Consider the following 27,790-nt stretch of genomic DNA (forward strand, 5'->3'; position numbering starts at 1 on the left):
ATGCTTTTTTTTTCAGAAAAACAACTTTCAGTCTTTTAGAATTTGTGCCCCTCATTTCACATATAAATTATATTCACTCCTACAGAATTTTAATTTCCAAAGATCATCATAGATAGGTGGAATTTAAAAGCCAAGGTTTTTATTAATTTTGTTTTGCTAGCCACTCGTTTGTTTGTTTGTTTGTTTGTTTGTTTAAGTATATAGTCATCTCTTAGTTGAACTCTTTCAAGGCTGTATCTCACAATTAGACTCTGATAGAGTTCAAAAGTATAAGATTGATTTTTTTTATAGTTTTGATCCAGACATGATGATTTCAAAGAAATTCCCCATATGGAAGATCCAGACCCTGATAATTATTGGCAATTTGGTTGTAACTTGCGGTGTTCTGAGTAATGGATGTTCTGAGTGCTTAAGTGACTTTGTCAAAATTTGTCAGAACCAACATATGTTAGAGTCAGTCAGTCAGTAAACATTTGTTAAGTGCATTCTATGTCAGACACTATAGTGATTGCTAGAGTTGCCAAAAAAAAAAAAAAAAGTTAAACAGCCCTTGCTCTTAAAGAGCTAATGGAGATAGCATTAAAAAAAAAAAAACCACCATATATTTTTTTAAAAGCTATATATAGGGTAAATTGTAATTAAATAGGGTTGGAAAAGACCTCTTATAAAATATAAGGGAGTCAGCATAAAGATAGGGGTAGCTAGTTCATGTAGTGGATAGAGCACCAACCCTAAAGTCAGGAGGACCTGAGTTCAAATTTGGCCTCAAAACAGTCAACACTTCCTGGCTGTGTGATCGTGGACAAGTCACTTAACCCCAATTGCCTCAGGAAAAAAAATAAAATAAAGATAACTACATACCAGAAAAAAAATCATATACAAGATAAATTGGAATTAAATGGTATTGGGAAACACCTTCTGTACAAGAAGAGAATTTAGGCATGGCTTGAACCCAAATCTTCCTAAACCCATAGTATTCTGTCCAGAATGTTAGCATGATATGGAGTTAATACTTCTTTTAGAACTCTTTACATTCTGGCTCCTCTGAGTAGTGTTTACATCACTGGACTTTGAGTAAAGAAGAGTTGGGTTCAAATGTAATCCCAGGAATTTATTATTTGGGTGACCCTAAGCAAGACACTTAATCTCTCTGTGCCTCAATTTCCTCAACTATAAAACAAAGAGATTACACTTCAAAATTCTCTTCTAATTATCATCTTGTGGCCCTATTATCATGTGATTCCTACTTCCCAAAATGAAGACTTAGGAAAGCAAATGTATTAATATCCCCAATCCTAGAATCTTCATTTTAATTTTGAGCTGGGAGAATTAAGGTATATGTCATATATGTCTTGCATCAGAAAGAGCCAGTAGTATAGCTGACATTACATGGACATTGTTGTCTTATTCATAAACTACCAACATGGAGAATTGCAAAAAGTCAGTAGTTTATACTGAACATATTTAAACCCTTTGCTTTGTTTCTCAACCTTCCTGTTATTGATTGCTTCATGGAGCTGATATTTGGCTAAATAAAAAATTAGTCATTCAAGTACTATTTCTTCATCATAAAAACCACAAATGATAGTAAGGATTGTTGAAGGGAGGAAAACAGCACATTGCTGATGAAAACTGACACACATACCAGGTTTATTTCTTGTTGTATTTTATTAACCAAGATTTCACATAAAATGTGGTTAGTAATTTGCTGATCCCAAAACAAATATAGAGATTACTTTTCTCTCAAAATGGGAGACTACAGGAGTCTTTGGTGATTGAAAAGATGCAGTTCTTGGTAATCAGGATTCCAAGTTGGAATGGAACAGTCTCAAAACCAAGGTGACATCCAATTTTCAGTTCATTTACTGTTTCATGCCATTTTCAGTTATGTACAGTTTAAGCTTGTTCTATCTTGTGCCTAACCTATCACACCTCTCATATAGCCATATAATATGTCTTACAATATCAGAGCCTTCAGTGAAACCCTATCAGTTCAAAAAAGCTAACCTGTTTTCCTATTTTGCTACCAAGGGATAAATTAGACTCTTGAAAAATCTGAGCCCACATGTTTGTAAAGAATAGACCAATATGGAATATGGTTTTTAAATTTGTTTTCCTAAAGTTTCATTATGTCATATATTTCCTTCTCACCCATCCATTGCATTTCAATAGTAGCCTCCCCCTGTGTAAGCCAGATCCTCTTGACTTTTAAGAACAATAATGCCAAAATTTGTATTTCTGAAAGTGTTTTTTAAACTCCGATATACATTACCTACTGCCCAGAAATGTCTTAAATAGATGCTCTCAGATTTGATGAAAAGCAGTTTGAAAGCACAAAGATTGATAAAAAGCCAATTATTTTTCATTCAATGTATCTGTTTTGTTGGATTGGTATTAAGGAGCAGGAAGAAGCAAAGGCTGAAATATAGCTTGTTTCATGCATAATGGTGTGCATGAAACAATCAATGATTAACCATCTAATCCTGTTGCTTTTGAATTCCTTCATAAAATTCCTACAGCTGGGCTTTTTGGTTTGTTTTCTAAAGGAGTCAGAAGGAATGGTTCTAAAGAATTTAGATCAATTCTCAGCTGTTCTAGCAGAGAGACAGAAACCGGATCTGTCAAAATATGGCATCCTGGGGGAGGAAAGAGATAGTTGTACTATAGTGGAGAGACAGGTGCCCTTGTAGTCAGGAAAACCACAATTCAAATTCTGCCTCGGATTGTTGTTTCTTATAACATTTCCTTAATTACTTTTAAGTTAGAGAAGTTAATTACTTAACTTCTTAGGATTTTCTTGAAATCTATAGAGAAGAATCTCCATTGGAGTGTTGTTTTGTTGCTGTTCACTTGTGTCTCACTCTCTTTGACCCCATTTGGGATTTTTGTTGGCAAAGATCCTAGAGTAGTTTGCCATTTCCTTCTCCAGTTCATTTTATAGATAGAGAAACTGAGACAAACAATGCTAAGTGACTTGCTCAGGGAAACATATCTAAGGCCAAATTTAAGTCCAGGTTTTCCCAGTTCCAAGTCCAGGGCTGTATCCACTGCACCAGAGTTAAGTAGACTGAGGCAGGGGCAGAGTCAGGGTGGTAAGCTCGGGAACGGGATTCTGACAGGATAGGGTGAGCAACCAGAGATGGAGGGAGGCATCTTGATAAGATGGTACCTGACATTCTCATAGCTTGGGATGGAGAGAGGTATTCTTATATTCTAAAACATAAGCTCTTTTATCCTTATCAAATATTCTGATAAAGAGGGAGGGGAGGTTTTGCAGGACTGAGCTTTGAGAAGCAGGGAAACTGAGTCAGGATATTTGGAGAAACTGAGTCAGGACAATAAAAAAGAAAAAATAACAAAACTTATTAGAAATCACTTGACCCTGTTTTTCTCCATTTCTTCATCTGTAAAATAATCTGGAGAAGGAAATGCCTAACAAACTACTCTAGTATTTATGCCAAAGAGAATCCATGTTCATGGAATCATGAAGATTCAGACACAACTGAAACAATTCAGTATGTGGATTCCTTGGAATATTTTTTTATCATTTTAATTGAAAATTATTTTACTGATTTTAAGTTAATTTAAATAATCTTTTTAATAATTTACAATTGAATTGAAGCAAATGCTGAATTTCCCTGAGAAGATAGTAGAAAAAAATGTAATTTTTTCCCTGTTTTTCCTAATTTCCTAATTTTTTTTCAAAGTTCACCCACCCCCTGAAACTTATTCATGGACCCTTTGGGGATCTTAGGTTAAGAATCTCTGACTTATGGGATGATTAAATTCTTGTTAAGAGATAGTACATGAAAAAGACAGCTTTTTAAATAAGCAATACATTTGCTGGTTTGTTTGGTTGGATTTTTTTTAAGATACCTGTGCACTGATGTTCAGTTTACTACATGTATAGTAATAGCCCTTTCTTAGTTATCCTTTGAGTTGATGATCATTGCTGCCCCTATGAGACCCCACTGATGTGCAAAGATGACAGAATCAATCCTCAGCTTCTGTGTAAGCTTTTAATGATGAGGTTAAGTTGCCAATGGAATCTAGCCTGGATGGATTTACTGCTGTTGTGATAGAAGTAAAATTGGCATTTCAATAAGCTACTTTGCTCAACTTTAATCAAGCAAACTCAGTTAACCTTGGGGCCCTGATTAATACACAAAGAGGTGAGGCAATCTATCATTAAATAAGTCCATTTTGCACATTTATTGGGATCTTTTTTTTCTCCTTTTGAAAGCACAGTCTTTGAAATAGAATGTTGTTCTCAATAGACTTATTCATTGTATTAACCTCAAATCTTTGCCATTTCTTGGTGCGTCTTGTCTAATCTGATTTGAGCAGTAAATACAAATACAAATATTTGTGGAAATAAAAACTCTCACTAGGCAACTTGGGGAATCTGTCATTCTTTTTTCATTTTTATCTGCCCATGTCTATAATTCTAGTCTTTTGAGACTCTAGTCTTTTGAAATTCAAAAAAATTTGAAAATGAAAAAATTTTAAATGGAAAATGAAAAAATCTTACTAGATTCATTTTCTGAAATGAAAATATAAGCAAAAAAAGTAAATTCACCACATATACATCACATATATATATAGCATTTACAAAAGTCAAAGTTTTTTCTTCATTCTAATCCTAGGAGATACAGGTAACATACAATGTTTTTGTACCAAGTCAGAGATTTCATTGGTTTAAGGAACCCCAAATGAGGAAAATCCCTCTAATGTTGCAGAGAAACCCTCTGCTAAGTCTTAGAGCCTATACAAACTTGGCTGATCCACTGAGAAGACATTTGCCCACGATCACATAAGTAGTATATACTAAAGGTGAGACTTGGCCACGGTATTCCAAAACCTGCCATGTTTTCTATCCAGTATATGCAGTATATAATTACTTATCTCCAATTCATAGATCCTCTGGGAGTTCAAGAGATTTACCCAGTCATATAACTAACATTCAACATCACAATTCCTAAACTCAAGGATAATTCTCTTCCCATTCCCATTGTTTCCTCTTATGTAGATTTATAGATGTTTGACAAAAAGACAGAGATGGAGAGACAGAGACAGAGACAGTGACAGAAAGACAGAGACAGAGACAAGAAACACAGAAAGGCAGAGACAGAGACAAAGACAGAGAGAGAAAGAGGTGTTATATATATATCTGTGTATGTATATGTATGTGTATATAAAAAATATGTATGTGTATGTTTCTGTTCTATAGTCATAATCATGCTACATTTTGGAGTTCAAAGAGCACACTGGCATTCACTAGCCCAACTTACTCCGTTTTTCAAATGAGAAAACTGAGGCCCAGAGAGTTTAAATAATTGGTTTAAGGTCACTAATTTATCAACTAGCTAAGTCTCCTTTTTTTATTTTAAGTTTATTTATTTTTCATACACATTGCTTTATGAATCATGTTGGGAGAGAAAAATCAAAACAAAAGGGAAAAACCATGGGGGAGATAAAAGAACAGGAAAAAAAGTGAGAATAGCATGTATTGATGTACATTCAGTCTCCTTAGATGTTTTTCTGGATGCAGATGGCATTTTCTGTCCAAAGTCTATTGGGATTGCTTTGGATCACTAAAGCATTAAGAAGAACCAAGCTTTTCATCATCTAACATTCTTGCTGTTATTGTGTACAGTGTATTCCTGGTTCTGCTTGTGCTCAGCATCAGTTCATGTACAACTTTCCAGGCTTTTCTATAATAAGCTTGTTCATCATTTTTTATGCAATAATATTATTTCGCCACCTTCGTGTACTGCAACAGCCACTCCCAATTGATGGACATCCACTTCTTTTCCAATTCTTTGCTAGCACAAAAAGAAATATTGCAAACATTTTTGCACATGTGGTCCCTTTCCCTCCTTTATGATTTCCTTGGTATATAGACCTAGGAATGACATTTCTGGGTCAAAGGATATGCACAGTTTTATAGTCCTTTGGGCATAGTTCCAGATTATTCTTCAGATGTGTGGATCAGTTCGCAACTCTACCAACAATGCATTAGTATGTCCCAGTTTTCCTACATCCCCTCCAACATTATCATTATCTTTTCCAGTCATCTTAGCTAATCTGAGAGATGTGAGGTAGTGCCTCAAAATTATTTTAATTTGCTTTTCTCTAATCAATAGTGATTTCAAACTTTTTTCATGTAACTAAATGGCTTTAATTTACTTATCTGAAAATTGTTCATATTTTTTGACCATTTACTAATTGGGGATTAACTTGTATTCCTATAAATTTGACATAGTTCTTTGTATATTTTAGAAATGAGACCTTTATCAAAAACAGTAACTGTAAAGATTTTTTTTTCTACTTTGTACTTCCCTTTTAATCTTGTTTCTGTTGGTTTTGTCTGTGCAAAAGCTTTTTAATTTAATGTAATCAAAGTTGTCCATTTTGTCTTTTATAATGTTCTTTAGTTCTACTTTGGTCATAAATTCCTCCCTTCTCCAAAGATCTGATAGGTAAATTATCCCTTGTTCTCCTAATTCTTTATGGTATCATACCTTTATATCCAAATCATGTATCCATTTTGATCTTATAGATCTACGCCAAACCCAAGTCTTCTAACTTCAAACCTAATGCACTTGGTTCATTCATTCAAAAAAAAATCATTAATTACTTATGAGCAAAACACTCAGCACCGTGCTGGAGGGAGATGTACAATGTGTCACTGGACAGGTTTAAGTTAGACATTATCTCTGGCATCATAAAAAAAACACAGTCTATTAGGGGCATAAAATAAAAAAAAACAGATAACTATAATACACAGCATTAATTTAATTCAATAAGCAATTATCAAGTACCTACTGTGTGCTAGGTAGATACAATGTCCTGGATGTTCTTGATCCAACGGATTAAAAAAAAGAAAATCTTTGCCCTCCAGGGGTTTACATTCTACTGAGGTGAAAAGACATGTACAGAGGTAGATAGAAATAAATAGATATGTGTGTATTATGTTTGTGCGTATACATATATGTATATATTATGTGTATAAATTATATGTATGTATATATACATATATGTATATATTAAAAATATTAATTGAAGGGAAAGGAGATTCAAATAGAATTTGTGGAGAATATAGCACAAGAGGTTGACCTTATAGGGAGATAGGGTTTCAAGAGATGGAAGAGAGAAAGAAGCAAATTTCAGATCAAACACAAAGACAAAGAAATAACAGGTAGAATATCATATACAGAGATCTTCAAATGGGAAGTTAGTTGGAATATATGTACAGTAAATGAAGGGGAGTGATGTGTAATGAACCTGGAGAGATAGGTTGGAAGACAATTTAAAGGTCTTTAAATGGTTCACAGAAGAGTTTATTTTGTCCTACATGAAATAGGGAATGTTTCTGCATTCTCTTATACAAGGTAAGTACTTAGTGAGATCTAAGAAAACTGAGATTCAGATAGAACAAGGGATTTAGTGGTTTGTGTGATTCATCAATAAAATAAAGGAATTGGGCTGGATGATCTCAGAGGTCACTTCCAGTTCTAAACCTTATGATTTTGATATGTTCAAGTCTTGGGGGGAAAAAATATGTAACTAACCAAAAAGCTGTGTTATGACCACCTAGTTCCGCTTTGACTTTCTCTCCTTCTTAACCTTAAAACCTTATAGTCTCTAACTATAAAATGCACAAAGATGAAAAACAACCATATGAATTAAGATAAAGGTAGATTATAACTAATCTCTGGAGGCAGTCGAGAACCATTGCAGACTTTTTGACATGGTGTATCAGTGGGACCTGGCACCAAGAATATTATTTTGACAACTGTGTGAATGATGAATTGGAGAGGGGAAGAGATAAGAGGAAGGGATTCCAGGCAGGAGATAATTTCAGTAGTCTTTGTGAGGAGTCTGAATGATCTGAATCAGGGAAGTGGCAAAGTGAGTAGAGAAAAGGGGATGTAAAATGTGATGAGGTAGAATTGATCAAATTGGTCAATTGGGAGGTAGAAGTAGAAGAGAACAAGATTAAGGGGAAACTTTTGAACCCCAAATTTCTTTTAATCATATAATTTTCTGCTGCATTTGGCTTCATTGACATCTCCAACCATTGCTGGAATAGGAATCAAAAAGTCATGAATCAAATTTTCTTCTTGTTACCAGTTTTAGGAGAGAAACTTCAGTTGAACATTTCTATATTTAACTACACTCTGTATGGATTTCATTCATCAAATCATACTAGTTTAATTGAAGACTGCATCTTAGATTCTATTATATTTGTCATCTTTTGTGATCTTGACAACCACCCTGTGACAATTCTTATCCCCAACTTATAAAGGAAGAAACTGAGATTCAAAGTATATGCTTATGGTTATTTGAGATTCACAGTACATATAGAACTATCGAATGTCATATACAGAGACCTTCAAATGGGGAACTTTAGCTGGAATGTATGTACAATAAATGAAGGGGAGTGATATATAATGAGCCTGGAGAGATTGGAAGACAGATTCACAATACATAGCACCAGAGTTCTAATCCCTGAGTCCTGGAAATTGAGACCCGCTAAAATTGGATGGTAAATAAGCTAAGGTAAAGATAAAGGTAAAGGTAAAAAACCAAGATAAACAGCTAGCTAAATGGAAAAGGATTCCTAATTTTTTTCCATTATACCACACTATCTTTCAGTCTAAGTGATCCTCTCTTTATATAGATAATATAGAGTTCACTATATGTTTTCATAATAGAAATATAAAGCCTATTGTCAAATCATTCTGCCCCCAGGAAAGGAAATTTTTGTAGAATTTTCTTTAATTTGAAAGCATTTGAAACAAAATCTACAAAAAGTGGATTTTTTTTGCCTGGCAAAGACTTCAGAGTGGGATGTCATGCCCTTGAGGTAAAAAGAGGTTGCAACATTTTTTAAGAGCAAAGAATTGGAGATAAAGTGAATGCCTATCAATTGGAAAAATTACTGAGCAAATTATGCTATAAGAATGAAATGGATTATAATTGCACCATAAGAAAATGTGAATATGAGGAATTGAGGTGAATTTGAGACTTATTTGAACTGATAAAAGGACCAAAGTAGAAATAGAAGTAGGAGAATATTAGAACTACATACATAGATGTAGAAATAGATATAGAGACAGGGATAGAGATAGATAGAAAAAGGGATGGGGAAAGTATGTGTACAGGTATGTATCTATACACATTTGTGAGTGCATATATTCATATATATACAGAGTGACCACAACTATTATGCAAAGAAAAACAGCATAATGAAACCAGATCAATAAAATGACCTATCTTGACAATAAAGAATTAAAAATAAACGTGCTGCTGACTCCTTTTCCCTTTTTGGGTTTTGCTGAGTACATTTTTGTTGCAGGGGAGAACTGAAGTGGAGGGATAGAAGGAGGGAAAGCAATACAATATAGTACTGGATACTAGATAATCACAACAATGAAATCTTTGTATCCCAGCATGCACTATAAAGTAAGTGCTTAATAAAAATGTTTTAAGTAAGTGAATAGAACAAAGAATTATGGGTAGATTCTCGTTTGGAGGTCTTCAAATAGAAACTGCACGACAAATTATTTTTAGTAAGAATTTATTTTTAACTAATATTTTGGTGTTCCCAATTACATGTAAAGAGAATTTAAACATTTTTTAAAGTTTTGAATTCCAAAATTTCCACCTCACTCTCTCACCTCCCCCTCCTTAAGACAATAAGCAATTTGATATGTGATAAATGTATGATTACATAAACTTTGACATTAAGAATTTACTTTTAATATGAATTGAAACTAGATGGCTATTGATGTTGCTTCTGCCTTGAAATTATATAATTCTTTGATAAAAACTTTTTTCCATTTTATATAAAGCTATTTTCATTTCCATCAGAAAAAAAGTTACAGATCAGAACAAATTGTTCTTTGATTGATTGATATTCTTCTCTCCTGTCATGCATAGAATACTACATTCAGCCTAGATGACATGCATTGTATCCACAGCAGGAGGTAGGGAAATCAATCAATTAAGGAGCAATTAGCTCTCATTTCCATTATTTATTTTTGCTTGTAGAAAGAAATTGCCTTCAAATGTTAAGAACACCATAAGAACTGTGATTAAACTTAAAGAAATAACTTTGCATTCAAAAATTTAGAAGTTGATGCTTCGCGGATGCTCCCCTTTTTGGAGAGGTGACATTAATGCAATAACAATTAGCATTTGGCAGCAATTAATAAATAGGCTGTCACAACTAATCAAGTGGCATTCATCGTTTTTGGAAGGCTGCTGATTACAGCTTTGACGTGATGGGGCTGAAGTGTTCCTGCAAACCTCAACATTCCTCATTAATTTAGCATGTGAAGCTCCTTGATTCCCCACTCTAAAACAAAAGGCACAGTTCATACTTAGGAAATGAACTGGGGTCTCAACCATTCTGTGCAACCAGTTCATTTCCTTAAGGATCCAAGAGATAATTTCAGGATGATGACGACAAACCTTCACATTCTCCTAAAAGAAATAGAGTGCCTTTATAGAATCACATGGTTGGAGACCTAAAATAAAACTTTAAAGTCATCTAGTTTAGACCCCTAATTTTGTTGAGGAAACTAAATCTCAGGTGTAATAGCTAGACAACCATGGATAAATAACCACTACTTACTTTTGGTGTTTAATCTGTACCTTTAGCCTGAAAAAATTTCCTTAATAACAACCTCAACAACAACAACAACAACAACAACAAAAACCACCAAAACAAAAAACAAAAAACAAAAACAAACCAACAACTTGTTTTGTTCATGTGTACTAGGTTTAGAAGCAAGAAGCTTCTAAATATATACTACTTGTAAAACTAAACTAATTGCATAATCCGGGTGCAGCCATTTAACTGCTCTGTACCTCACTGAATTGTTCTAAGGGTCAAATGAGAAGTTTTGCATAGCCCTTTATAAATCTTCATAGGATATAAAAGTCAGTTATTGTTACTATTTTAGAGATTATTTTGGTTCTAGCCTATTAACCAACCCAGGCTAAAGCAAGAATGATCTCTTTATTCCTCCATAAACTCAGGGGGCTTGGTTGCTGGTTAGTCCCTAGGAAGGTGGGGATCAGCTACAGAAAATCAGCATTCACTAGTTGGCCTATGGCAAGAAAAAGAGAAAGGAGGAAAGGAAAAAAGCAAAGTCAGAAAAAAATAAAACAATGAATTATTTCTGAATTCTGCCAAGCTGATCTCTAGTCAGTACAAAGAGAATAATATGGATCAAACCTGTGAAGTCATTGGCAATGGAAATTCTCAGGTATGGAAACTCTCTACCCACATGTGCCAATATCCTCCTAATAATGCAACCATCTCCCTTAAAAATTAAAATCTATACCTTGTAAATAATAATAATGAGCATAGTAATATAATACAAATCTTCAAATTGGACAGGTCTGAAAATATCTGTCTTACTCTGTACCTCGATTTCAACAAGGCTTTGCTAGCAAATAGAAAGCCAACTTTAATTGATCATTGTTTATTGAGCACAGTTCTTAAGCCTTTGATTATGTTTTTCTTTACACTGCTATTATAGTTATTGCATAAATTGTACTCCTGGTTTTGTTTCCTTCACTTTACATAATATTGTTCATATAAGTTCTCCCAGGTTTCTCTGAATCTGTCCTTTTCAATATTCCATATGTACACCATAATTTGTTCAGCCCTTTCCAAATGCATGGGCATCTACTTTTTTCCCCAATTCTTCACAACAACAACAAAAAAAAATGCTACGAATTAGCTGAGACTATACAGACCCTTTCCTTATTTTTTTAATTCCTTGGTGCTGCATTAGCCTTATTATGATATCACTGAGACAGAGAGAGGCCATCTGACTGTATTTTACTCATGTCTTTTAGAATGTACCTAAAATTTGCTTTCTAAGATGGTTGGAATATTCTATGACTCTACCAATAGTAATAAATGTGCCTGTCCTCCTAATCCTGTAGTTCTAGGAAGAAAGTATATTCTTAGCAAAGAGTAAGTACTCGTTCTAGAGTCAGAAGACTTGAGATCAAATCCTACTCATCCTACTTATTACTTGCATGATCTTATAAAATCCCTGAGTTTCTTAATCTGCAAAACAAATAGATTGGAGCACCTGGATTCAGAGCCCCCTTCTTTCTGCAGTTCTATATTATGATTCACTACCTTTAAGAAGGAATTATTTCTTTTAAACAAACATCTTTATGATTGGCATTCCATTGGTACCACTAAATTATATATAGCAAATATAAAAAATAAGGAATGTAAATGGTTTATAAGAACATAAATTTAGAGCTAGAATGAACATTAGAAATCATCTAGTCCAATCTCTTATTTAACAGATGAGGGAATTGAAGACTCTTGAACCATTGAAGGTCATGTCAGTAGTAATGACAATTAGGCAACTGGGCAAATTTAGGCAAAAACCAGTCCCTATCTTCAAGGAGCTTACATTCTAATATTTTATCAGATCTGGTATTTGAAACCAGGTCCTGCAACTGCAACTGCAACTGTATCACTGTTTGGTCTTCAGCTTTTTAGAACAGTCCTGATCACCATATTTCAGTTAAATCTGAAATTCATTTCCAATTATTCAATTCCTATCTCAGATGAACCAAGGAAAATTCTACATGTAGCCATAACCATAACCTATATGCATAATTCTTACAGAGATATATTTTTAAACTTTCATTTTGAAAATTATTTTGAAGAATTAACTTCAAATAAAACAAATTGTGATTTTTGGCTCTTAATCCTAGATGCCTGATTCAACCTCACCTTTCATGTTCTAATTAATGTTTATTACATTTTATTACTAAAGTTTACATTTTAGTTCATGAAACTTCATAGGCATGCCCCCCAAAAATGTATATCAATTACCAAAAAATGGGGAAATGAGAATTGAAAAGTAACCTATAACTACCACAGTGAAAATGTCACTACTATTTTTTTTAATCTGTTGTTGATTTGTTTTATTGTCCTTCAGAAAACATAATGTTTCACAGTTAATCTCCACAGTGTCTTTGTCTCCAGGTTCTCAGAAAGGCATTGACTTTGCAGTAGCCAAATATGTGAATATGAATTGATTTTATGCAATAAACATAAAATAAGGAATTTATTGATATAAATTTTTTAAGTTGTAGAATTACACTAAAATTATTTTGGAACAGCAAGAGCTCTCTTTGGAATATATTAGAATTTCATGCCTAAATCTAGTTGAACATTAATTTTTATATGAGTTTATATTTGTAGGAATGTGTATGTATGTGTGTGCATTGTCTACTAATCTGGCAATTATCTGTTGTCAGAGTAAATATCAATGGAATATAAATGTAGATTATAAAGTTTTGGTAAACAAGTTATTAGTGTGAATGAATGACAACAGTGACCAAGAGGAAAGAAGGTACCATAGTTTCTTTATCTCTTTCATGCACATTAATAAAACTGATTATAATGAGAAAGGAACTCAATTAGCTTACTGTGATATTAGTGTGGAGAAAGAGCTAAGAGAAATGGGTTTAAATCCACTTTTGATGCTGATCAACTTATGTGATCTTTGGATCGTTTTCCACAACAACTTCAAATTGGACATGTCTGAAAATATCTGTCTTACTCTGTAAGTTCCACTGGGAACCCTACTTCCTAAGTTGTAAAATAAGAAAGTTGAATTTAGGAGTCCCTCCCAGATCTAAATCTATAACTACAATCTTAGGATCAATATGATTTATGTCCTCAGTGACCTAGTGACTCTGTCCTCCTCCAAAAAAAGAAGTAAGGAAAATGGGATATCCACAAAACTAAAGTTTTATTAAAGCCTTATTCAGAGTTCTATTCTTCTCTTCAGTGGTCAAATTATAATGCAAGGGAGATAATATGAGATGGTCAACATCCAAAAAATTCATTTCATATGGAAAAAAGTTGAAGGCACATGAATATTTAGCCTAGAAAAATTATGAGGATCTAAGACAGCTATCTTCAAATATTTGAGAACCTATCATTTAAAGAAGGATTAAGCTCATTTTTCTGTGCAAATCAAGAAAGCAAAATTAGAACCTGTGGGTGGAAGTGAGGTAGAGTTCAATTCAATATAAAGAATAAATTTTTAACAATTATAACTTCAAAAGTGGGATGAACTAATGTTGCAAAGTCAGGCATTTCCAATAACTGTTTTCAAATGGAAGCCAGATGCATGGGTTTTGTTTAAGATTCCTACATTGAATGGGAAGCTTAGTTATATGACCTCTGTGTTGTGCATTTTAAAGAATGTTGGATTTCTAATCAGAGAACCTGGTTTTGAATCCTGCCTTCTTTACCTGTGCAACCTTAAGAAGTTCCCAATTCTCTGGGATTCTTTTTCTTTTTCTTTTCTTCAAAATGATATAGTTTAACTTAATGATCTCTTTAGTCTCTTCCAGCTTTAAATTTATAATATTGTAACCTTTAACATCCATTCCACCTCTAAGATTTTATGGTTCTTTTTCTGTAATAGAGACTGAATAAGAAATTGACATTAAAATCATGTTTTTTAATTTCTCAAAAAAATTCTCTTATCTCATTTTATTCCTATTTATAACTTAATTCAGACATAATGAGGGATTAGAATACAGAAAAACAATTAAACATTTATTGCATGTCTTTAAAAATGAATTTTCAAGGAAAAAACAAGCTCAGATATCTGCTTCAACTAATCTCAAATAGGACTTTACTCTCCTCATGAAACATCTTTACCATGGTAGTTGGGAGTCATACAGACATACTTTAAAACGACAAATATACAGCTTTATTTCTGCTTATTACTAGCATCTGCTTTTTAATATATAAAAGTATTGTCTAGTTTATTCCAGTAAGAATGCCTTACACTTAGATTAGAACCTCTTGTTTCTCTCTCTCTCTTTCTCTCTCTCTCTCTCTCTCTCTCTCTCTCTCTCTCTCTCTCTCTCTCTCTCTCTCTCTCTCATTCCTCTCTCACTACTTCCTTTCTAACAGAAATTTGTAGAACTGTTTGAATTGAATCTTTCTTATGTATCTGAAGAAAGGGTGAATTAAAGAATCAAGAAGTTTAAAAAAAAAAAAAAGGAAGACCTAAGAAGAACCTCCAAAATTTAAAAAGATTTAAATGGAAATAACAATAGAAAATGGGGTATCTTTTCTAGGCCCCAAACACAGAAGTCTCTTGTGGTGACTTGACTGTGCACTGTCTCTATTTGTCTAAGCTCTGTTAGAACAAGTAAAATAGAACCAACTGATATTACTATAACTAGATAACTTGCCTTCTGTTTATAATTTTCTTTTATATTTCAGCTCTATGAGGGGCAGGCATAAGTGTATTATAGTCTACATGACTAAATGGAAAACTGATCCTTTGATCTAGAGAGATTGTTATCTAGAGAAGTGAAAATAGCATCAAGAATTAGAGTTAAGGACACTGAATTTAAATCTTTTATGAGCTTTGTGATTCTGCCTCAGTTTCCTTATCTGTAAAATAGAAATAATAATAGCTACAACCTTTCAAGATTGTTGTGAGCTAATAAGATAATTATAAGATAAGATAAAATGAGATAATAACCAATGTATGGGGTATGTTTATTACTATGATTTATAAGATCCCAAACCACTGGCATGTCTATTAATAGTTAAGAAGATCTATTTCTGTATGCTAGTTATTGTTATTGTCATTGATAAGATCCAAGATCTCTGGCATATTTGAGCATTCTAAACCAAATGATAACTTTATTAGGAAGCAGTTTAAAGAATTTATTTCTTTAAGTGGCAACTACTGCAGTACCTTTCACAAGTATAGTTAATTGAATGGAATTTAATAAGATCAAACCTACCTTTACATTTCCAGTTATAAAGAGACAATTTTTTGTTGTTCAGTCATTTACCAGTTATGTCTAACTCTTCCTGACCACTTCATATTTCTGCTATAATAAATCACTTAGAAGTCCATTGTTTGTAAGGAACTGTTAAATTTTCTCACTTCTCTATCAGAACAGAATCTTTCTAAAGCCAAAGAGCTGTAATATTGAGATTATATGAATCTGAAAAACTAACCAATTTCTCACTCAAATCTACAAACTCTTTTGATGACTGCTGACATTTTATTGGTGGGCACTTAATGTGTTAAGCCTTTATAAGTGTTAAGACAAGCGCTTTGAATTGTATAGAGAATGATGAATGGTTTCCATCACTTCCACAACCTTCAGCAGAAAAAAAATAATTAAATGTTGTGACTTTTACAAATTTACTTTTGAACTCAATATGTTGACCCAACCTGACCATTTTTCTCTCTGCCAATAAATGACAAATGTATTTCATTAGAAAAATGGATAGAACCTCAGATAAGTGAATAGAATGTATTAGTTATAGATTCTGACATTTTCTCTACTTTCACATTCTCTAACATACAGTTCTCTTTTGATTGATTGAAATCAACACTCATATTTATTCAACTTATCAATCTTTCTCTTAATGAAAGGGCTGGTATATGATTTTCAAAACTGATTTTGTGTTAGCATGCCCTGACACAAACTAAGCCAATCAGATTTAATGAACTTAGATTTAATCACTGCTGCTATTTCCATTAAAAGAAAAAGAAATTCATGTTAACAAAATGGTGAGGGTGCTGAGATAAGTAAAAACAATCCATTTAAATTTAAACAGAATTTTTTAACAGGAAAACAACATAGTCCAGTGAGCTCATAACCCAATGAGTTAAAGGAATTCCTGTACTGATCCATGATGAGCCTATATAATTGAACCATTTGCCTTTTCTGTCACTTTTCTTGCATATGCATATGCAAGAGGTCTTGCATAACTCAAAAGGATGAATGGGGTTATTGGAGAGTTCTTTCCTATGAAAGATCATTTGAATTAGTTATTCTGTGTATTAGTCTCAAATAATAAGAGCTTAATAAATGTTTGTTGGATGAATGGATGGATGGATGGATAGATGGAATAAGAGATAGGATAGTTTAATGGCTAGAAATCTAGACTCAAAAGCATGAAGACCTGGGCTCAAGTCTTACCTCTGACAGATCCTGCCTGAGGAACTCAGAGTGAGTCTCTTAATCTTTGAGTGCCTTAGTTAACTCTGTAAACTTTTTCAAAACAAAAGATAAGTAACAGCATAACTTTCAGAACAGATGTTGATTAATTTAGATAGATTTCTCATCCAGGAGTTTTCTATTTCAATAAAATCACAGATCCAGTCAGCATCTATATCCCTGCTTCAGATGAACAAAAAGTACCCATGATGGTCCAATTCAAGAAAAGCCACTTGACCAAGCTTAATGTTTTATTTTGAGAATTTTAAAATCTCAAATTATTGAATACATATTTATTTGTAAAAATTGATTATTTTAATTATTTTTTAAAAAAACTTACCTGTCAGCTTTTTAAAAATACTAATGAATTAAGCAATAGAATCCCAAATGCAACTCTTATCAAGGAACCCATTATATCCCTTCATCTTAAAACAAAACAAACAAAAAAGATGTCAAACTTCAAAAAAGCAAAATATTAAAGTGAACGTTTATTTCAAAATTTTCAAAATAAATTTCAAAATAAAAATTACTTTTAAACTTATGTCTTGTTATAGGCAATGAATTTTACCATTGAATGATATCTAGTCTAGTCAGGCATCATGAGAGGAATGGAAAATACCAGTCCATGGATGTGACCATTTTTATAATTTACTTCAGCAATTCAATCAAGATATATCAAGAAACCTTGGTGTGCCAGGCATGGTGCTGGGATCTGAAGATGTAAGGCAAAAATGAAAAAATCCAATAGCAATTTATGTTGATCTGGGACAGGGTTCTCAAAATGTTTTTGTTTTTGTTTTTTAAATTTCAGATATCCCTTTACAGTATAAAAAACTGTTGAGGACTCAAAAGAAATTTTGTTTATATGAATTATACCATCAATATTTAGTATATTCAAAATAAAAAATCTTCATATTATTGTGAAGAAAAAAAATTTTTTTTTTACTTCCTAGACCTTCTAAAAATGTCTCAAGAATCCCCAAGGTACCTAGACCATCATGCCAAGGCATGCAACATGGACACAAATTATTTAGTAGAGTATGATTATAGATGGGAAAAGCCACTAACACCAGGAATGATTGTTGTAAGAACCATGAACCCAAGAACTTTTTGCCTCATTTTGGCATTACCAGTGAGTATTGGCACATTATAAGAGATTAATAAATGTTCACAGATTTGCTGGTTGATAGATTGATAATGATGGAGGGGAAACCATAAAGGTGACAATCAGATTGAGCCTTCATAGCTAGGTATCTAAGTAACGACTAGGTAGCTAGGGATTCTAAACACACACACACACACACACACACACACACGTGTGTGTGTGTGTGTGTGTGCAAGATAATCTAAGGAGACTTTTTTCAATTTTCTTTTTTAATGTCTTTTTAGTATGTGTGTGTGTGTGTGTGTGTGTGTGTGTGTGTGCGCGCGTGCATCCACATACACACATCTATAGTAGAACAGAAAAAGGGAAACTGAAGATATATATATTAGACACAACTTAACTAACTTTTCATAAGTTCAACCAGTAGCTTTCAAAGCTCTGGTGCGTTTTCAATATGTCATTCCAAACTTATATCATTCTCTTCTAAATTCTTTATTTTTTTTAAATATCTCAATGACATTTTTTTTTAAAAGAGACACTTCTTACCATGCAATAGCCTTATTACATCAAGATAGTTTTTCATCAGCAAAGGGAATTTCATGTCAATATGAATCTCCAGAGAATAGACTTGAAAAGTTGACAAACTCACTAAATTCAGTGATTTGTTCCTAGATACACAGCTACCATGTATTAATGGTGAGACTTGAACTCACATATTCCTGACCCCTGTCATTAATCTATAGTGTAAGAGCTGTGAATGGTAGTGGTGATGTCTTAATATAATTCCTTTTGCTGCAAACTGGCATGAAAAGTATTGAGTAAAATATAGAATCTGAATCCTGTGAGTTTGGGCACATCTCCCCAGAAAGTTGACCTTGGAAGTCAAAGAACTGCAGCCTGCAGAAATGCTAATTCTATTTCAAAATGAAGGTCTCTACTCAGGTTCCACCTAGCTATTCTAATGAAATTAACTAGAGACCAAGTAATTTATCAGAATGGTCTAATAAAATTAACTAAAGAAAGCACCCTTACCAAAATCTGATTTGGGGTAATACCAGAGTTACTTCAAAGTTCTCCCTCTTTCAAGCCTGAAATCACCTAATTCATAAGCCCTACTCTTCCTCTGAAATTAGGTAAGTGAATGAACAGCCTCAGGTGATAATCTTCTTTTATCTTAAAACAATATAAAACCCTCTTCATTTGTGCATCTCCCTTTGTTCTCCAGTTGCTAGTCATCTGGCAATTTCCCATCAGTCTATGCTTAAAAAAAACAAACAAGCAAACAAAACTTTTCAAAGTCTAATTTTGCCTTCTGAATTCTTGTCAGGATTCAGTCAGAGACTGTCCAAATAGACCTAGGGAGAAGGAATTACTCTCCAGTGTCAGTGGGCTGCGGAATTCTCTCCCCCCCGCCCCTCCCCAGGAAATAAATAGAGATGATTTTACCCAAGAGATTGACTGTCAGGTATTCCTAGTTCTTTTCCATTGGAATTGTTCTTGAAGTCCTTACTGCTAGAGGCACAGAATGGATGACCTCACTAACTCAGGTTGGCTCAGCCTCACAGTTGGATTAATGATGGGTACATTAGAAGGTGGCGCATCCAATTTGAATAAAATGTACAAAATTGGGAGACTTACCTGTACCTTTCAAATCCTTGGAAATTAGATGAAGACAATCACCAGAGCAATTTTCTTGTATTTCTAAAGCACTTCTAAATCAGTTCAATTCATATTTATCAGACATCATGAGGTGCAGGGCATTGAACTAGACTAATTTACAAGACTAGCAAAGATGCAGACACTGATGAGAAGCAGTACTGATGTGAAGTAAAGGTACACTGAAAGTCTAATCTCAAAGTCAAGAAGAATCTGGGAGAGCACGGAAATAAGACTCAAAACAATGGTTTCAGAAAAGACCAAGGAGCCACATTTAACGACTATAAAATTAAAAATAGCAATTCACATTTAAAGTTTGCAAAGTACTTTATATGCATTTTATCACCTGGATCTCATTTTCTACTTAGTCCATAAAAAAGTCAGATGTGAATTGTGATCTTTCCTTTTCAGTCAGTTTTTCTCTCTTGAAAATTGAATCATAAACTCTTGCCCGACATTATTCAAAAGTCTGTATGTCTTGCTAAATCACATTGTCATATTCTAAGATGAAATCATTGGCACACGATGAAAGATGGAAACAGGGGAAAAAATCATCAAAGCCCTTTTACACTTCTTTTCTGATAAACTTAGGATCTAAATTCTCTCACTAGATCATCCTATATTCTCATATTAAAAATTCCCAATGACTTTGGCCATGGAAGCATCTTATTTAGAGAGCATTTCTGACTATATGGACACTGTATCCACTATACCATTGACCATTATCCAAAGTGTCTGCAGAACAGTTTTATACCTTTGTTTATGACTGCTTGACAGTGGAGCTATGGCAATTTGAACACCATATGATGAAAGAGAACTTGGAGTTACAAGCTAACATTTTTCTCTTGAATGCCTGCCGCTCAGAAGCAGCAAGATCTCCACTGAGTGATGGCAAAGCACTGGAAAACAGGAGTTTTCAAATTATTTATCCACAGCTATTACAGGGAAAAGTTTCAGTCAATTCACTTGATCGAGCTCAGCTGTATCTCTTGGAAAGATGCCAGAGGAATCTATTCTCTTTTTGCTGTACAAAGACAGGTAACTCCAATTAATATTACATATACAGTCTGTTCCCTGCATACTGACTGGAATTGATCCCACAAATTTCAATTCCATCTTAACGATTCATGTCTATTTTTTCTACCAACAAGAGGCTTGACCCTGACTGTGTCTCCTTTCAAATGCTTATCGGATACATCTGAAACCTTCATAATGTTGCTGAAAAGGCTATTTAATACCACATCTTGATTCTGACCCTGTCATTCTTCTGAAATCTTAAGTTTCTCTTTGCAAAAAGCCTATAAAAGCTTCCTTTTAATATCCCTGCCTCTTAAAATAAATGGCAATATCTAAAAATGGTTCTTGCCGATTTCATTAATGGAAAGTTTCCATGACCAAAATATTATTTCTTAAAGAAAATAATATTAAACTTAGATGATTGTTATACATAACATTAGACACTGCCCTAACATAATATTTTTATAAATCATTTCTTTCCTAATCTATTCTAAAAGCCCTCTCAGTTCCCAGTAAATAAGGCTATAATTCTTTTGTATGGAATTTAGACTTCTAAAAGTAGGTTTTGTTTGTTTTATTTTACATCCATACCCCCAGAGGAAAAAGGACAAATGGAAAATTTCAGTTCAACCAATAGATATTTAGGGAGGCAATGTGATACAATCAATAGTAATCATTTATTAAGCATTAAGCATTATATGTAGAACACTGTATACACATTTTCAGAAAAGGGAGAAAGTCTCATGTTCACTTTTCTGTTTTGTAGTCAACAGTCAACCAACACATAATTAGCCCCTTAATATATTCCAGCACTGAGCCAAGTGCTGTGAATACAGGAAAAAGGAAAAAGGAAAGGAGAGAAGAGGAAAAGGGAAAAGGAAGGAAAGGAAAAGAAAGGGAAAGGAAGGGGAAAGGAAAGGGAAGAGAAAAGGAAAAGAAAGGGAAGGGAAAAGGAAAGGGAAGGGAAGAGAAAAGAAAAAGAAAAGGAAGGGAAGGGAAAAGGAAGGGGAAAGGAAAGGGAAGGGAAAAGGAAAGAGAAGGAAAGGAAAGGGAAAGGAAGAGGAAAGGGAAGAGGAAAGGGGAAGGGAAAGGGAAAAGCCTTAAACCCCTGCCTTAAGAAAGCAAACATTCTAAAGATCCTAGAAAATAGAGAAAAGCAGGCATCAGGGATCAAGGTAGATATGGTCACTTCTGAGGTCAACGTTTATTCATTCATTCATTCATTCATTTATTAATACAACTCATCTTTGGGTAACCAAAATTAGAAACAGATAACTTTAAGGATGCTGTGCTGTCTTTCAGAGTTGATCGCAAAGGTAATCACATTCATCAATCATTCAGTTAACAAACTGCTATGAGCCAGGGACTGTTAAATGCTGGGGATGCAAAAAAAGATAAAAACAATTGCAATCTGGACTCAGATCTTTATAGCATCTTGTCACAAGTTACAAAGACAACTGGAATTATTAAATTAACTTCCCAGGTGCAACCTTATAAGGAATATTCTCCTAGCTCATCTCTATCTGTCAGATAACCTAGCTGTGGGTAGGAGGAGATGAGTAAATAAAATTTACAGGGATCTGTGTTTATACCAGAGAAAGGATTCCAGGTGCATGGGGTTGGAGGAAGGAAATGGGTTTGGGGAGAACAGCGTGCCTGGGAAGCACTCAGGTGTTCTACTTGTGCCAAGTTTTAAAGACTTGTTTAAAAAAAAAAATCATCTGAACTAACCTAGATTGGGAATCTAATCAGAAGCTAGCTCCTTCCCACAGTGACAAAAAGCTACATAACCCTCTTGTTCCTTCCTAACTCCTTCAAGAGAAACTATATCTTCTTGTACAGGGAACAGCTATAGTCACAACTATACATTGGAAGGCCTGTTAGAGACTTTTGAGGTATTAAAAACTTATTGCTGCCACAGAACTCTTAGGTTTTATAGTACGTGTTGTTTTAAATGTAGATTTTAATGTCAGGTCATTTTCTTTTAAGGAATTTTTCATTGTCCAGGATGAAAAACTATAAGGGAACTGAATGAGATGTCCTAATTCCAGCCTCAGATGTGCTAACACTCTTTTCAGACAACACCAGGAGTTTTGCATAGTGTTACTTATATATTTATTTGATAATATTTCCGCTCTTCTTTCACAAGAGCATTTTCTTTATTAAGAACTTTCAATATAATTTTTAACAGCCTCCAACTGTTTGATTCATTCTTTGCTCTTTAATTACAAATGTTAGCATGACAAAACAGCCTCCTAAAATGTAGAAATCATTCTGTTTATGTATTTTGTAGTAAATTATTTCATCATATAATGTGACAATTGTAATGTTCTCTTCTCTAATATGTTCTCTGCAAGCAGGTTTCTTGGGGGGCTTCTGGGAACAGTCTTCATTTCTGTTCAGAGTAAAAATCACCTCAAATGCAGCCAGGAGTTAAAGTCCAATCTTTTATTGTCTCTTCCAAAATAGCCCAGTTAGCTTTCTTAGAGGCCTATCTCTCTCCTTGGTTCTGAGAGCTCTTGCCACTAGTCCTTTGCCTCTCCATCTTCAGCCTCCAGCTTCCTCCGAATCCAAAGCCTCCAGCCAGCACAAAGATGGAAGTGGAATAAATCTGTCTTGCCTCCTCTAGTGGGCTTGTCCTTTAGTGGGCTTGTCCTGACTTGTGAATCTCCCAGAGCTTCCAGTGGGCTTGTCCTTTTAGATGCTCTTTTTGAGGTGTGAACTCTTAAAAGTGTGAAAGGTGTGAACTCTTATAGAACTCTAACAAATACCAAGAACATTAGTGAGCCAGAGATCTGCTAAGCATCATGCTAAAATTAGACAACCAAACTTAGCACCTTGTAAGAATCCTAACATTTCCTTTTACAGATTATGAAACAGACTCAGAGAAATTAGTGGCTTGTCCAAGGTTACCCAGCTAGAAAACAAGACTTTCAAACCCAGATCATCAGACTTCTAAATGAGTCTCTCTCCCACAGTGCCAAGTTTGTCTATAGAATTATTGCACCCATTCTGGATGCTGTGATAATATTTGTTACAACCTTTATAGAACCTTTATAGAAGTCTTTGATGTTTATAAAAAGACTTCTTTTTATTTACATTACAATAAAGTGTTTCACTATGTGAGCCTACACTTCTCATATAGGAGAAAATGTCATAAATTTATCTTTTGTCAAGCAACGGTTAAAAGTTCATGGCAAAAGTTAGCATTTGATTAAGTGGAATGATGGTCCAATATTCCTTTTATCTGTGAAGGATTATATTTTTATATTAAAAAAAATATGATTGGGCCTGAATGTGGATCACAACGTAGTATTTTCACCTTTTTTGCTTACTTTTTGTTTTCTTTCTCTTTTTTTTTTTCTCTTTTTATCTGATTTTTCTTGTGCAGCATGATAATTGTGGAAATATGTATAGAAGAATTGTACATGTTTAACATGTACTTACTGTTTAAGGGAAGGTGGGGGAAAGGAGAGAGAAAAAATTGGGGACACAAGATTTTGAAAGGGTGAATGTTGAAAACTATACATATGGTTCAAAAGTAAAAAGCTAAAAAAATTTTAAAGAAATATTTTTAAAAAGAAATATTATTTTCCAAATGAAATCCCCCAGAAATAGATATTTTTTTTCTTTTGGTGAGGCAATTGGGATTAAGTGATTCACCTAGAAATCACACACCTACAAATCACACAGCTAGGAAGGTCTTGTTTCCCTGTGAATTCTCACTGATTTTTCTAGATCCTCTCAACTCCTACAGCTAGGAAATATAAAACATGTGAGACTAAATTGGAATTCTGCTCCTCCTGACTCAAGGGCTGATAGCCCTATCCACTGATCCATCTAGCTGCCTCAAACTCAAAAAATCAAGGAATCCATTTTATTGTTTTCTGTCACATTTTAGAAAACTCAATTTCATTCACAGAAATTGTTTATATTACATCTCAACTAATAACGTTCAACTCCCAGAACAAGGTTCATTAGTAATACCACAGTTAGGCACTGGAGCTTTAATTTATGTCAGAGATACATTTTATTCTTGATTTGGATGTGATTTCCTTTAAAATTCTATAATATACTATTATTTCCAAATATATATATATATCATTAATGAAGCTAAGTATTGTACATATTTGAGAAAGCATCAGAGCAAATGAATAGGTTCCCCTTCAGTTTTTAGCTACGTATCTCTTGGTATTTCATATAAGAAGAGGAAAACAGCTGTTTAAAAAAAAAAAAAAAAAAAACAGGATATTAGTTTGAAATGTCCTTTGTGGTCAACAGATAAAAACATATTTCTACTGGATTGGAAATGATGTGATTTTTATCCATAGCATTAAGTGATTCTGAAGCATAGCATTATTTCTAGGCTGTGCAGAACCTCCCCCCCCCCCAAAAAAAAAAAAAGGTTTATTTAAATTAATCCAGGAGTAGGCACCTAGTGGTTAAATCCCCAAACTAGGGCAGAAAATTGGAGAAAGTCCTACCATAGGAGGAATCTACAATGAGTTGAAGTCTTTCTGGACCAAAGTCTTTCTGGATCAAAACTTCAGAATGAGAGAGGGAAGAGAGAAGCCATGGTATGTGGGGAGATATTTCCAAAAGGTTTGGGCCATTCCATTTTTTACTTCTATGAATTATGTATTTTAAGCAGGATAAACATGCTTCCTAGATGTTGGAAGCACAATTAACATTAAGTTAGGAGTCAGACTATAGGATCTCTAACTTTGTAATTCTTTGTTTTTGTGTTCAACTAGCATGTGTGATTGCCTTGAGAAACATTATTATTTGTAAAAACTGATAAAATAGTAGAGAATCTTATTAAATATATGCTTGTCTCATCATGATTTTATATGACATGAGCCCAAAAAAAGAATCAATATGTATTATCCTAAATTCCCTGTAAATTCTCACTGATTTTTCTAGCTCCTCTCAACTTCTGAAGCACTTAGTGTTTAGTGTTTAATTATTTTCCATCTTGTATCATTTGCTAAGAATAAATATTTCATGTGCCTCAATCATGTCTTTCTTAGTAAGACATAAACTCATTAAAACCAGTGTTTGTATAATAGTATAGTGTCTAACATGGTGCTGACCATGAAGTAGGTCATTGTGAATACTTGAGTTTTGACTAAATATGGAATAGCAAGATAGTGATTGATCAAGTAGGAAAAAAATAGAAGAATGACCAAGGAAGATTGACTGAGAATTGTATTTCTGCATATAGCATCCTCAAAAAAAAAAAAAAAAAAAAAAAGACAACTGAAGGTACATTGTTTATGCATTGGAGCTTTTGCAGGAATCTGCTAAGTATGAAGGAAAAGTAATTGAGTAAGCTGAAACAATAAGCAGGGAGTATGCTTCTTGCAGTTTTGAAAACCAAGGGGAATCTTGTAATAACATCCACAGAATGTGCTATTTTGTATTTCTACCAGTATTAAGGAATAGCTAAATAGTCACAGAACATAGAATTTTGCTCCTTCTAAAGAGAAAGGTAAAATAGATGGAGAAATTCCTCTCTATTCACAAGATAAATAGAAGAGATAAAGGAAAGAAGGTCAGAGCAAAGAAAACAATGGGAGGAGTGGGAGGGGAGTGGAAAAGAGAGTGAGAAGAGGAAATGAAAGACTGGCAGAAGAGAAAATAGGAAAAAAAAAAAAAAAGAAATGATTTCTGAATGTCAAAAAAGTAGCCTATATCCATCTCTGTTTGAAGCGAAATTGGGAGGAAAGAACAATGTTTGAAGAAAATTAGAGAACGATCCAGAAAGTTATTTTCAACTTCTTTGGTTGAAAGGAAAGGAAGCGAGAAAGACCAAGGTCAAAGAACTGTTTGAACCCCTGACTACTAAGATTGGTTCACAAGTTTCTAGTTATGTGCCTTTTTATTCCTCAGTCCAAGCCAAACTTCTGGTAAAAGTTAATTTTGAATTGAATTTGTCCTTGCTCCCATTGATGAATTAAATTCTATGGCCACAATACAGTATGTATGAGGTATCAGGAATCACAGTTTTAAATCAGTGGGGTTTTACCCCATTCAAGAAAGTAGAAAACCCTCTCTGTACAGTGTATAACTTATTAGGGTGGTCCACTTCAATATTTCGTGGGGCTTCATGATATAAGCTTCATAAAAGACTTCATGATATAGGCAGAAATTAAAAAGGAAGACTAATAAAAATATTTGTGATTTGTAACTCAAATTAGCATAAATGTTGTGGAATTTTAAGACATATGTTAAAAGAAGATATAAGTATTTTTAAATTTTCTTCAACCCCTCTAATGTTTGCCATATATGTGACACTTTTCTTCCCAAAGAGCCTTGATGAATAGAGGATAGAAATAAACAGAATGAAATCCAGTGATGATAAATACAATACTAAAAGCATAAGAAAAAAATTACATACTTCCAGTATAGCAAACAACCAGTTATGTGCAAATATAGTCATCTCTTTCTCCTAGAAAACAGTAGCTATGACATTTAACCACAGATTTCACTGATTTTGAAATTCTTTTATTTCTTAATTCTATCAGAATACTGTTACATTTGAAACTTCCAACCTATAAATTAAGAGATTGTTTGTACTTCTGCAAAATTCCCTTTTTCTTCCTTTGGTTCAGATGGTAGCTGTTTATATATCTTGATGAGGCAGAGGTAATTTATATGCTAGATGCATCTCTTGCAGGAACTGGGGAGATACTGCTCAGGCTTGCCAGCACTAATTTTTTTTCCTGACTGAAAGCATGTTCACCATTATAGCCCCACAGCTTGATTCATTTATAGTTGCACAGTAAGACAATAAGCCATGTAAGAGTAGGTTCCACATCTCCTAACTGCCTGTTCAAACTCTGGACCATGTCTTGCTCTTACACATAAGGATCAATTCTCATTTCCTGTCACTTATCATTTCCAGGGTGTATTTTTCTAAAATATTAATTGTATGTCTTCATTTCTACATCTTGGCAG

The 27,790-nt window shown here is 33.8% G+C and overlaps 1 protein-coding gene across 8 annotated transcripts in view; it reads left to right on the forward strand.

The window, feature by feature from the left end:
- SYT1 (synaptotagmin 1) overlaps positions 1 to 27,790 on the forward strand; it is a 724,462-nt gene that overhangs the window by 421,054 nt on the left and 275,618 nt on the right. The window lies entirely within an intron of this gene.

Source organism: Antechinus flavipes, chromosome 5 (genome assembly GCF_016432865.1).
Source record: "Antechinus flavipes isolate AdamAnt ecotype Samford, QLD, Australia chromosome 5, AdamAnt_v2, whole genome shotgun sequence".
Classification (NCBI taxonomy): Eukaryota; Metazoa; Chordata; class Mammalia; order Dasyuromorphia; family Dasyuridae; genus Antechinus; species Antechinus flavipes.